This window comes from Bison bison, unplaced genomic scaffold (assembly GCF_000754665.1).
Source record: "Bison bison bison isolate TAMUID 2011002044 unplaced genomic scaffold, Bison_UMD1.0 scf7180017864440, whole genome shotgun sequence".
Lineage (NCBI taxonomy): Eukaryota > Metazoa > Chordata > Mammalia > Artiodactyla > Bovidae > Bison > Bison bison.
Window position 1 is genome coordinate 105,297 of NW_011495002.1, and position 12,915 is coordinate 118,211.

Consider the following 12,915-nt stretch of genomic DNA (forward strand, 5'->3'; position numbering starts at 1 on the left):
GCAAGAATATTGAAGTTGGTTGTCATTTCCTTCTCCTATGCATGCATGCATGCTAAGTTGCTTCAGTGGTGTCCGACTCTGTGCAACCCCAAAGATGGCAGCCCACCAGGCTCCTCTGTCCACAGGATTCTTTAGGCAAGAATACTGGAGTGGATTGCCATTTCCTTCTCCATGACAATTATGAGCATGCACATAAACTTTGCCCTAGAGGTTTTCTGGTGGTGGCTCAGTGGCAAAGAATATACTTGCCATTGCAGGAGACACAGGTCCAATCCTTGGGTCAGGAAGATACCCTGGATAAGTATATGGCAACCCACTCCAGTATATTTGCCTGGAAAGTCGATTGACAGAGGAGCCTGGAGGGCTACAGTTCATGGGGTCACAAAAGAGTCAGACATGACATAGCAACTAAACAAGAGATTTTCTACTAGGTCATATTTCTACATCAGGCCAAATGGCACTTGGTTAAAGAATGCTGTGAGTCCTTGAACATAAATGTCATGTACAACATAGCTGGAAGTGACACAAAAGTCAAAGCTATTTTCAGCTGAGAGTGAAGACGGAGTCCGCGGTCAGGAAACACTCTAGGATTTCAGGACACGTCCTATTTTCACAACCCATCTGTGATCCTCCTCCTTCTCAATGGACCAATTCAATGGACATGAGTTTGAGCAAACTCTAGAATTTGGTGGTGGACAGGGAAGCCTGGCGTACTGCATTCCGTGGGTCTCAAAGAGTCGGACATGACTGAGTGACTGAATTTAACTGAACCTGGACCTTACATTCTGATGGGTCAAAGGGGAAACAGGCAATAAAATGAACATAAAAGCAAAATATACCATATGTTAGATCACACAAGGAAGAAAACTAAATAAGGGAAAGGAGATATAAAATGTCAGGGGACAAGATGTTGAAGTGACAGAAGTGGTAACTAGGGAAGAAGCACTAGAAAGGAGATTTTTGAGTAACAGCCTGGAGGATGGGAAAGCACTTGAAGGACAAACATGCAACACAACAGTACTCCAGGCAGGGTGAACAGGATACCCAAAATTCTAGAGGCTGGAGTGTACCTGATATATACAAGAAACAGGCCATAGCGTTGTAATAGAGTATATGCTGGAGAGACTGGTAGGATACAGTCAAGCAAATGTTAGAAGTGGGGGTGGAAGACAGACTCAGAACCACTAAGGCCTTTGCAAATCACTGTAAGCACCCACTTGGCTCTGACACTGTGTTTCAGTTAAGTTAGAGAATTGACCCAAGAATAGAGTGCCTTGGCAAAACAAGGGATTCATTTTATCATATTATCTGTTTATCTTTGAAGATCAGAGATGAACACTCCAAGGCTGTTAAAGTCATCATACTGTAAGCTCCATTTTTATTTCTGATTTACCTTATTAGTCTGTGACTTCCATCTTCAAGTTTATCTCATGGTCACAATATGGTTGCTGGAAAGCAAGTCAGTGCCTGCATTCCCTTCAGGGACTAGCTGAAAAAACGTCTTTAAAAGACATTCTCAAAAACTACCTCCCAACATTCTTACATATTGTTGATTATCCTCATTTTATAATAGGGGCTAGAAAGTGTTTAATTTTAGTTGACTACATTGCTGTTTCCCTAAATTAGGAGCTCATTAAGGGAGAGAGGAGAATGATTATTTTTTAATTTATTTATTTAACTGGAGGCTAATGACTTTACAATATTATGGTGGTTTTTGCCATACTTTGACATGAATCAGCCACATGTATATGTGTCTCCCCATCCTGAACCCCCCTCCCACCTCCCTCCCCACACCATCCCTCTGGGTTGTCCCAGAGCACTGGTTTTGAGTGCCCTGTTTAATGCATAGAACTTGCACTGGTCATCTATGATTATTGAGTGGGCAATGAACTGCCATAGATGGTTACAATTTTTAAAGCTTTTAACCAGAAAATAAAGATGTTGGACAAGTCTAAAAGTGGAATTCTGAATTTGGTGGTCACTTTATCCACAAAATAAATGCATATAATAAAGAACGCTATTTAAAATAAGTAAAAAGATTTTTGGAACCATTTCAATGAGTATTGCATCAGTGGAACAATTTTTTTTTTTTAAACTTGGAAAGCTCATTTATTTTGGTGTGGGAATACAACTGAAACCACAACTTTCCAAGATACTTATGAGCAAAAGTCCTCAAAATAGGTATCCTCTAGACTTATTGTGGCAGAGAAAAATATTTCCAAGATGGCAAAACACTCTGCAAAGCACATGAACCAAGTTGATATCCTCTGAAACACCAGTGTCCAAAAGTCCTCAGGAGAGGTCACTATACTTGAATATCATTTTGCCAACCTCAAATATTGCCTACATATATGTGTGACAAGGTTATACAGAGGTTGAGAAAGAAAAACATAGTTACAGGATATAATCAAATATCCACAGATTTAAAATGTAGAGGCAATATTAAAAGAAGAGAAGGGCTTCCCTGGTGGTTCAGTGGGTAAGAATCCGGCTGTCAGTGCAGGAGACATGGATTTGGATCCTAGTCTGCAAAGATCCCACATGCCGAGGAGCAATGAAACCAGTGCACCACAGTTATTAAGCCTGTGCTCTAGAGCCCACAAGGGGCAGCTACTGAAACCTGTGCTCCTGGAGCCCACGCTGAGCAACCAGATCAGCCACCGCAGTGTGAAGCCTGTACAGCACAACCAGAGAGGAGCACCGCTTGCTGCAACGAGAGAAAAGCCTGTGCAGCAACGGCCAAAAATAATTAACGTTTTTAAAAAAGAAGAGAAAAACATCCAGTAGATCCGCTGGCATGTTGAGTAGAGACGGGAGAGCGCTATATCTGCAATTTTAAGTTCTTCTAAAATAAGGAAACTCAGAGTTTCTAGACTCTTTATATTTGAAATCCTCTGTCAAGGTCATAAAATCCACTGAAGTCCGTTGTGCTCCCATTTCCAGGAGTGATTTCCTTCATAAAACTATTCCGGATCCTATAAGGTTATTTCCACCAACAAGACTGTACAAGTTTGCAGCGCAGGGGCAGTTCTGTCTCTATCTTCACGAAAGAATAACCTGGAGTTGTTCTCTGTGGGCACTAAGTGAACATTAATTAATGATGAATGGGGGATACTTTGCCATCTGTTCAGCTCTGTTTCAAAATATACTGTTGTTACTTAATTGGATTATTTTTAGTCTTGTAGTTTTCAGCTGGGGTGAACACTAATGACTGGATCTGTGAAATGCCCTGGCAAATCATAACTCCCATTTTGAAGTCCTTGTCTGGAGGGGTGGCTAATTATTGAATGATAAGTACATCCAAATGGCAATAAAAGAAGGTCTTTTCTAACATTCAGTCTTCTTAAAGTGATAAAGCATTCCCTCTTCAGTAGAATAATTCAAGTCATGTATAAGAAATAGCAGCCTGGAGGACTGAGAGCTAATGCAAGAAAGACAAGGAAAAAATAATTTAAGGAAAAGAAAACAAATGAGATTAACATATATGGTAAATAGCACCATAGTGTCTCTTTTTTGGTCATTAACCTCCCCACACCCAGCACCTCCTAGCACGTTTGCCGTGCTATGCTACCCTCTGTATGTGCTATTGTATGCAGAGGGACTAGCAAATAAAATTTCAAATCAGATATAAGACATATAATCATAAAATGATAGTCGTTTCTTCATGAAGAAGAAATTGAGTCATTTTCGAAATTACTTAGGGCAAGAGGCTTCTGAGAAGTTACACTATTTTTTCAAACTTTCAAATTAGAATTAAGAGTAAGAAATAAAGATATTTACTTAGGTGCCCAAGGGGAGCTGGGGTTCTCTTAGTGTACTCTTTTTGAGTTGTGAATTGCATGCCAGAATAATTTATTGACAGCCCCAAATGCTTCATTTGCCCCAGTGAAGGACTTTATTAAAGGTGTGTTTTTCCCTCTTCTGCTTTCAGCTGCTGCAGTGCAGCATAACCATCTTGGTTATTTAAGACATTTAAGACATCAGATTTAAAAAACAATCAAAAGCATGCTCCCACAAGCCGTGCTCAGATTAGATAGTGTATTACAGAAGCCAATTTCTAGTTAGAATCCTAGTTCTATACACATCAGGTACCTGACCTTAACCTCTGTAAGGCTCAGCTCTCCCTCAAAAGAAAAATGAGCCTTTTAATAAAATCTACATCTCAGGTTGGTTTAAGTATCACATTAAATAATGCATATGTGAGATAGTTTGGGCAGAGAAGGCAATGGCACCCCACTCCAGTACTCTTGCCTGGAAAATCCCGTGGATGGAGGAGCCTGGTAGGCTGCAGTCCATGGGGTCGCTAGGAGTCGGACACGACTGAGTGACTTCACTTTCACTTTTCACTTTCATGCATTGGAGAAGGAAATGGCAACCCACTCCAGTGTTCTTTCCTGGAGAATCCCAGGGACGGGGGAGCCTGGTGGGCTGCCGTCTATGGGGTCGCACAGAGTCGGACATGACTGAAGCAACTTAGCAGCAGCAAGATAGTTTGTACAGTACTCAGCATTTTCTGTGTTTTCTAAAATATGTGTAGTATAGAAATTGCCAGCCTCATCACTTGTCCCGTGGGAACCCCAACTGCTGTCACTCACCCAGGACCTTCTGAAGGGTCATTTGTCCATGGATCCCATGACTTGGATCCAGGCCAAGGTGGCTTTGACAAGGGCAGGGAGCTTGGTACGAAGACAGGTAATCTACAGGCTGATGAGAGACCCATGATTTGGCCTAATGCAGAAGACTTGCTCTAAAGTTCTGACTGTAATTAATTAAACCAAGAGGGGAAAAAAAATCATCTTGGGCATGAAGAATGAGACATAGCAGAAGAATCCAATGGTGGTTGGGGTAAAAGATAAAGGGATGATACATGGGAAAGGTGGTAAATAGAAGAAGTGAGGCAAGAGAATGCACCAATAAGCAGAAGCATAAGGCAAGGAGACAGTCAGACTGCAGTGGCAGAACTGGCAGGAGAGGACCCGACAGTGAGAATGTGAGTCAGCATAGTGAGGACAGATCAGGATGAAATAGATGCTTGTTGCCAAAGAGATTACAAAACACCCTAGCGCTCGTGTCATTGCCTCCAGCCAGGCCCATCCTGCCTGGGCACAGGCCAGGGCAGAGAGGGTATTTCTGGCAGCACATTGCCCAGACTGCTCAAAACTCAGGGCACCAGGTCCCAGGGCATCAGGACTGTAAGCATCCACTTGACCTTAGTCCTCGGGCTCTGGGGTTTCCATACAAGCTTCAGTGCTGAAGGGCAGACACAATGTAAATGGATAGCTACCTGTCTTATCACCCACGTGGACTTTGGCAGAGTCAGCAGGAAAAGCTACGCTTTTTTAGGCCCCAGAAACTATCTGGAAAATGCCGGCTCAGATTAGTCCCATGTGTATAATGTCTTGGTCCTTGACTTTCTCTGGTTCCCTGACTCCCTCATCCAGATCTTCACCTCCTTGCTTCTTCCTCATTTACATGGATGCTAAATACTATAGCGAGCACCTCATTCTCACATTTCCAGTTATTTTGTTTTCCAAATACTATTCCTACCCTAATTAATAATAATTTAGCATTCTCCTTAGAAGCACAGTGTTTTAACCCCTGGACTGCCAGGGTGATTTTATAATACCTATGAATTAGCTGAAACATACATGTGAAAATTAGATGGAAACAGTTACAAACTTTAGTACAATAAAAGATGGCTTTAATACGTGAAGACGTCACTGTTACAGGATTTGGAGATCATGTTAAAAAGATGTACATTATTATTCAATTGAGATAAATATAATTCAAATAAAAGCTCAACACATTTAATAAAAACAATTTAAAGAGCTAATAGGCTGTGGTTTTTGTTTTTTAGTTTTTTTACTGTTTACGTTATACCAGACACTGGTCTGAGGATGCTATATGCATTCAGTCATTTATTCCCCACAACAATTCAATCATTTGGTATTATCTTAATCTCCATCTTATAGATGAAGAAACTACAGGACAATTGTAAGTAATCAATTCAAAATCATTTCCCCTTAAACTCTAAAAAAGTTTAGAAGTATGGCTGTTCATGTTTTACTTGCTTCTCGTGATATCATTACAATAAGTCCAAATACCTTGTTTAACATGTTTGTGTATTGGTTTCTTGAAACTTTAAAAAAAAGAAAAGAAAAGCGCAACCAAAAGTCGTGAACATATTTTCTCTGTGTGTGTTAGTTGCTCAGTTTTGTCTGACTCTTTATGACCCCACGAACTGTAGCCCACAAGGCTTCTCTGTCCATGGGATTTTCCAGGCAAAAATACTGGAGTGGCTTGCCATTCCCTTCTCCAGAGGATCTTCCTCACCCAGGGATAGAACCCTGGTTTCCTGTATCACAGGCAGATTCTTTGCCATTTGAGCTACAGGTAAAGTCTGCCGGGGTTCAGCCCCGGTGGATCCAGGGAATTCGAAGCGGGGACGGCGTCGGCGAGGATCAGGAAACAATTGCTTAATTAAACGTTAATTAAGGATATAAAGAGTGGTTAAATAAGGATAGCTCGGTGAGGAAATTCAGTGGAGAAAAGAGGCTGAATAACTTGGTTTACGTGGAAAGCTAATAAAATTCCAAGGCTAGGAATTTACGTCACCTTAGTAGGCCACAGCCGTCCTCCCATTCTCCCGAAGGAGAGGAGACACTAAGGCCTCCCCGGTCAGATCTTAGAAGCCCAGGCATAATTAGTAGGCTTGAAGAGCCTCCATGCTCCAATTCAGCCAGAAGGTGAGAGAAAGAATGACATGGGGAGACCAAGCTTCGGTGAACAAGGCCTGCACTTTATTTTCCAAAGTAGTTTTTATACCTTAAGTTATTCATAGAGGATAATGGGGGAAGCGGTAGAGTCATGCAATAAGCCAGGCTTTCTTCCTGCAAACTTATAATATGCAAAAGTTTAGGTGATTTGCATCATCTTCTGGCCTGGAGGCCTGTTAACATTTTAAGACCCTTTCTTCAGAAAACTTATTTTTCTCTAAAGGTGATTAGTCAGGCGCCACCCTCCAAAAGCATTAGATAAAGTTGCATTCCTATAGGGCAAAGGTGTGGTGGGCTATAACAAGAAAAAGAATTAACTCAAGGGTCCAAGGTTACAAACATTAAAGCTACTACTTACACCAATTATATTAATCAATACACTGCCAGGGACACAGCAGGTAAGGGATACGGAAACTTAGCAGCAAACATTGGCCCAACAAATGAAAAACCCTTCACCAATACAATTTCTAATCAATCTTTTAACTGCTCAAAGGACTCTATATTTAGACAGTTTAGAACATCTCATGCCTCTCAGGGTTGTGAACTAAAACACTCTTGTCAGGCCCAGGAACTTTATTAACTGGAGCTGTAATTTAACTCTTTTTCAGAGAGAGATGGTGGGGGACAGCCCCCCGTAAAGTCAAAGGTGTAGGTGAGAGCTATGCTGTGCTAATGCTAAGTCGCTTTAGTCGTGTTTGACTCTGTGTGACCCCATAGACGGCAGCCCACCAGGCTCCCCCATCCCTGGGATTCTCCAGGCAAGAATACTGGAGTGGGTTGCCATTTCCTTCTCCAATGCATGAAAGAGAAAAGTGAAAGTGAAGTCGCTCAGTCGTGTCCGACTCTTAGTGACCCCGTGGACTGCAGCCTACCAGGCTCCTCTGTCCATGGATTTTCCAGGCAAGAGTACTGGAGTGGGGTGCCATTGCCTTCTCTGGTAGATGAGAGCACAAAGCAGTAAAGTAGGCAGACTCTGGTTTTGGGGGTAGATGCTTGAGAATTTCCAGGGGGACTCCTGAGGCTTGATCCCGCCTTTGCGTATGTCGAGCCTCCTTCCTCATGACATTTGCCACGGGCGGAGTTCCTCACACTGGCTCCCGGCAAAAGTCATTTTCTATTTTTTATGTATGTGTCCTTAAATTTTTTTCCTTTGAAATTCAGAGTCAATAAAATAAATTACTTATTGATGCAGCATCGTAAAGAATCACATTTGTGTCCAATTCAAGTGGCCTTGATGTAGTTAAGAAACAGGGGCCCAGGGTGGCATTGCAAACAGAAACAAGGGCAGGGTGATAGGAGGTGAAGTCAGCATGGTACCTGGGGGCAGGATTATACAAAACCTTGCAGGATGTGGTGGAGATCTTGGTAAGGCCAATAAGATGGCAAAAATCTGCAGACTTTGCACAGGGGTAGGTAAGGCATATGGAGTAAGAAATGACAACCCCCTCCAGTTCTTTTGCCTGGAAAATTCCATCAGTAGAGGAGTCTGGTGGGCTACAATCCATGGGGCTGCAAAGAGTCAGACACGACTGAGCAACTGAGCACCAAATAGGGCATAACCAGATTTGTGTTTTAAAAGTATAATTCTGGTTGCTATTTGGAGGGAAAAAAACAGTTGAGAACTAAGCATTAAAGATCAACTAGCAATCTGTTACAATTATCCAAGCAATAAAAAATGGGTGGCGTTAACTGCCTGGTAAATAGGTTCATCCGTATCATTTTTCTAGATTTCACATATCTGCGCTAATGTACAATGCTTGTTTTCTCTTTCTGATTTACTTAACTCTGTACAGCATTCTCTAAGTCCATCCATGTCTCAACATATGATCCAGTTTTATCCCTTTTATGACTGAATTATATTCCATGGCATATATATACCATATCTTCTGTATCCATTGCTTTGTAGTAGAGAACAGATGAGTGGACATAGTGGAGGGTTGTAGGACAAATTGGGAGATTGGGATTGACATATATTCACTGCCATGTGTAAAACAGCCAGTGTAAGCCTGCTATGTAGCACAGAGGTCAGCTTGGTACTCTGTGATGACCTAGATGGGTAGGATGGAGGGCTGGGGGGTTGGAGGGAGGTCCAAGAGGGAGGAGATACCTGCATACATACAGCCAATTCACTTCATTCTAACACAACATTGTAACGCCCCTATACTTCAATAAAAAGTAATGAATGAATGAATAAACATTGGTGGCTTTGATGAGAGAAGAAGGGGTGAGCAAGTAAAGAAATGATGAGATTCTGGCTATGTTGAGGAGGTAACTGTCAGGATTTGCTGACGGTATGGATGTAATGTGTGCATGAGTTCTCTTTTGCTGCACAAGAAATTACCACACAATTAGCAATGCAAAGCAACAACTCTTTGTTATCTCGCAGTTTCTGTGCATCAGGAATCCAGACATGGCTCATCCAAGTTCTGACTTCAGGGTCTCACGAAGCTGAAATCAAGTGTTACTTGGGTGGCACCCCTACCTGAAAGCTCAAGAAAGGAAGGATCCACTTTACAGCCTCCTTAGGATGTAGGCAGAATTACTTTCCTTGCAGCTGTAGAATTCATGGCATCTTGCTTTTTGAGAGCCAGCAAGAGAAATAAGGAGAGTCCCTGCTATTGGAATTTTCTGTCTTCAAGGAATGTCTACGTCTTCTAATAGTAGTCTCACCTGACCATATCAGGGCCACTCAGGATACTCACCCCTCTGATTAACTCAAAGTCAACTTCTCATAAATCCTGTCTCTACTTTTACTAGATAATATAACATAATTGCAAGAACTATATCCCATGCACTATGCATGCCAGATTCTATAGCATAGAAGCATGTCATGGGTCTCAGAGACCACAGCATGTTCTTTCCCACTCACACTCAAGGGTAAAGGTTTTCACAGGGGTGTGGCTGCAGAAGACTCTTGAGAGTCCCTTGGACTGTAAGGAGATCAAACCAGTCAATCCTAAGGGAAATCAACCCTGAATATTCATTAGAAGAACTGATGCTGAAACTTCAGTACTGTGGCCACCTGATGTAAAGAGCCAACTCGTTGGAAAAAACCTTGATGATGGAAAAATTGAGGGCAGGAGGAGAAAGAGGAAACAGAAGATGAGCTGGTTAGATATCATCATGGACTCTGTGAACACGAGATTGAGCAAACCCTGGGAGACAGTGATGGACAAAGAAGGCTGGCGTGCTACAGTCCATGGGGTTGCAAAGAGTCAGACATGACTGAGTAACTGGACAACATGAATACAGAAGGGCAGAAATCAGGCCCACTCTTTTTCTCTTTCACTTCCTGGGGCACACGTGACCACCAGGAAATGTAAGAAAAAAAGAAGGGGCCTGATTGTCTGCAGGTCTTTCACCCAAGCAACTATAAGAATTGAGCTTCCATTTACTATCATAGAGAAGATGGGGTAGAAGGTTTGACATGGGAGTGGAAAACCAAGAGACTGGTTTCAGGCATGTTGTATTTAAGGTGTTTATTTGACATCCCGGTGGAGACGTCAAAGTAGATATGTGCAATTGCAGGTGAAGTGGAAGACTGGGTGACTATCCAGGCAGAAACTGACAAGTGGTACCTGCCTGGGTGAATTATCCACATTGCAGATTTCTGGACTTCCATCCTGATAGACCTAAAATAGGATTGAGTCAGTGTTCCACAGCTGACCAGCCTGATTTTGCTCACTTGTAAAACACTAACAAGAACATATCAATTCACTGCAATAAATGTGGCTATAAAGAGACTGGATATTCACATAGCTATGGTGAGCATTTTCCCTATACAGGTCTGGAGTGGACACTGCTAATCTAATGATTCCCTTTTTTCTATGATAGACCATAACTGACCACTTCCCCTACCAATGGACATATTCTTCTTTAACTTGGAAATGTTTCCCCTTTCTTTTATTCTTCCCAAACACTCATGAAATATGACCCACTTTCATAAGAAGCAGTGGCTCGTTATAATGATAATTTCTAAAATGGTGGAGAGGCTTTAAAATAGAAGAATGGAAATTATAGGAAGCTAGGAAAAGCCTCACCATTACCACATGTCATTCTGAAATATATCCTGAGTGGGACAACTGCCTCTTGAGAATTCCTGCTTTGCTTTTTAATAGGATGCTGTTCTTCAGTGTTATATATTAATTTCATAACCCTCTAAGAACAATTTATCACTTTATTTTAAATTTTCTTGAGGTTCACCTAACTGTACTATCCATACCTAGTAAGGTATATATAATTTTCAATTTTGCAAAAGAAAATTGAAGATCAAAAAAGTTAAACAGCATCCCTAAATCTCACATCTAGATAGGATCATACATTTTCATGCTCAAATCTGGAGAACCCCAAAGGCACACATTCTTTCTTAAATCAGATCAGATCAGATCAGTCGCTCAGTCGTGTCTGACTCTTTGTGACCCCATGAATCGCAGCATGCCAGGCCTCCCTGTCCATCACCAACTCCGGGAGTTCACTCAGACTCACGTCCATCGAGTCAGTGATGCCATCCAGCCATCTCATCCTCTGTCGTCCCCTTCTCCTCCTGCCCCCAATCCCTCCCAGCAGCCATGAAATTAAAAGATGCTTACTCCTTGGAAGGAAAGTTATGAACAACCTAGATAGCATATTCAAAAGCAGAGACATTACTTTGCCAACAAAGGTTTGTCTAGTCAAGGCTATGATTTTTCCTGTGGTCATGTATGGATGTGAGAGTTGGACTGTGAAGAAGGCTGAGCACGGAATAATTGATGCTTTTGAACTGTGGTGTTGGAGAAGACTCTTAAGAGTCCCTTGGACTGCAAGGAGATCCAACCAGTCCATTCTGAAGGAGATCAGCCCTGGGATTTCTTTGGAAGGACTGATGCTAAAGCTGAAACTCCAGTACTTGGCCACCTCATGCGAAGAGTTGACTCATTGGAAAAGACTCTGATGCTTTCTTAAGTAGTTAACTACAATTTGAAAACTGTACTCTTGTGAAGGCTAGGGTATAGGGGAATTATGGGGGGAAGGGAAAACAAGTTTAAACATTTAAGTAATTCTTCCCTCCTGAGTGGACTAACTAGAAGCTATTTGAATAATCCTAGAAAACAATTGTCTATTATTCTTCCAATATAGTTTCAATAAGTGGAATAAACAGATTAATACATCTCCATATCCCTTTTTTCTCCTGAAATCACTATTGATCCTTCAATAGCTGAGTTCAAATGACTCTTCAGTAAATCCCAGACAAAATCAATAGCCCTCTCATAATGTTCAAGACATGCATCTATTTTAGTACTTACCATATTTATTACAATTATATCCTTTTCTGGCTGTCTCCCACACTAGTCTAGGAGTATCTTAGAAGGTGTGTGTGTTGCTAGAAGCTTTATACCTAGGACACTTTATACCTCCAACACCTAGGAGGGTTCCTCTGAGCCTAAAGGAACTGTTAACTGAATGACTGAAAGCAGGAACGAATGAAAAAGCAAATGAGCAATGCTCTATGACCAATCACTGTCACTCTTATTGCAATAATGTAACGCCAAGGACAAAATTTTTCAAGATGGAATGTTCTCCTGTTTGGTTAAACCAAGCAATAACAACTTGAAATGTAGATTCCAGTTTATATCCTGAAATATATATGTGCTTAGTCAGTCAGTCATGTCAGACTCTTGGTGACTCCATGGACTATAGCCTGACAGCCTCCTCTGTCCGTAGGGATTCTCCAGGCAAGAATAATGGAATGGGCTGCCATGTCCTCCTCCAGGAGATATTTCCAACCCAGGGATAGAACCCAGGTGTTGGCTTTAAATAAAGGAAATGGTTCTTATTTATGGAGTATAAGTTTACTTTGTGCCAAACACTCTACTAACCCCTTTACACTTATTAATTTTAATCCTAACAAAAGCATGGAGAAGTAGGTATTACTATCCCCACTTCCAAATGTAGTAACTCATACTCAGACCATCCTGCAAAAATCCCAGATTTAGCACATTACACAGCCAGGATCTAAATCCAGCCTGTCTGATTCTAAAGTTCATGCTCTTCACTACTAGTTTATAATACTCTTTCAAATGTTGCTAAATAAATTAAGGTCTGTGATAATTCAATGTGAGAGAAAAGATAAAACAGAACCAAAAACTTACTCTTTTGCTTT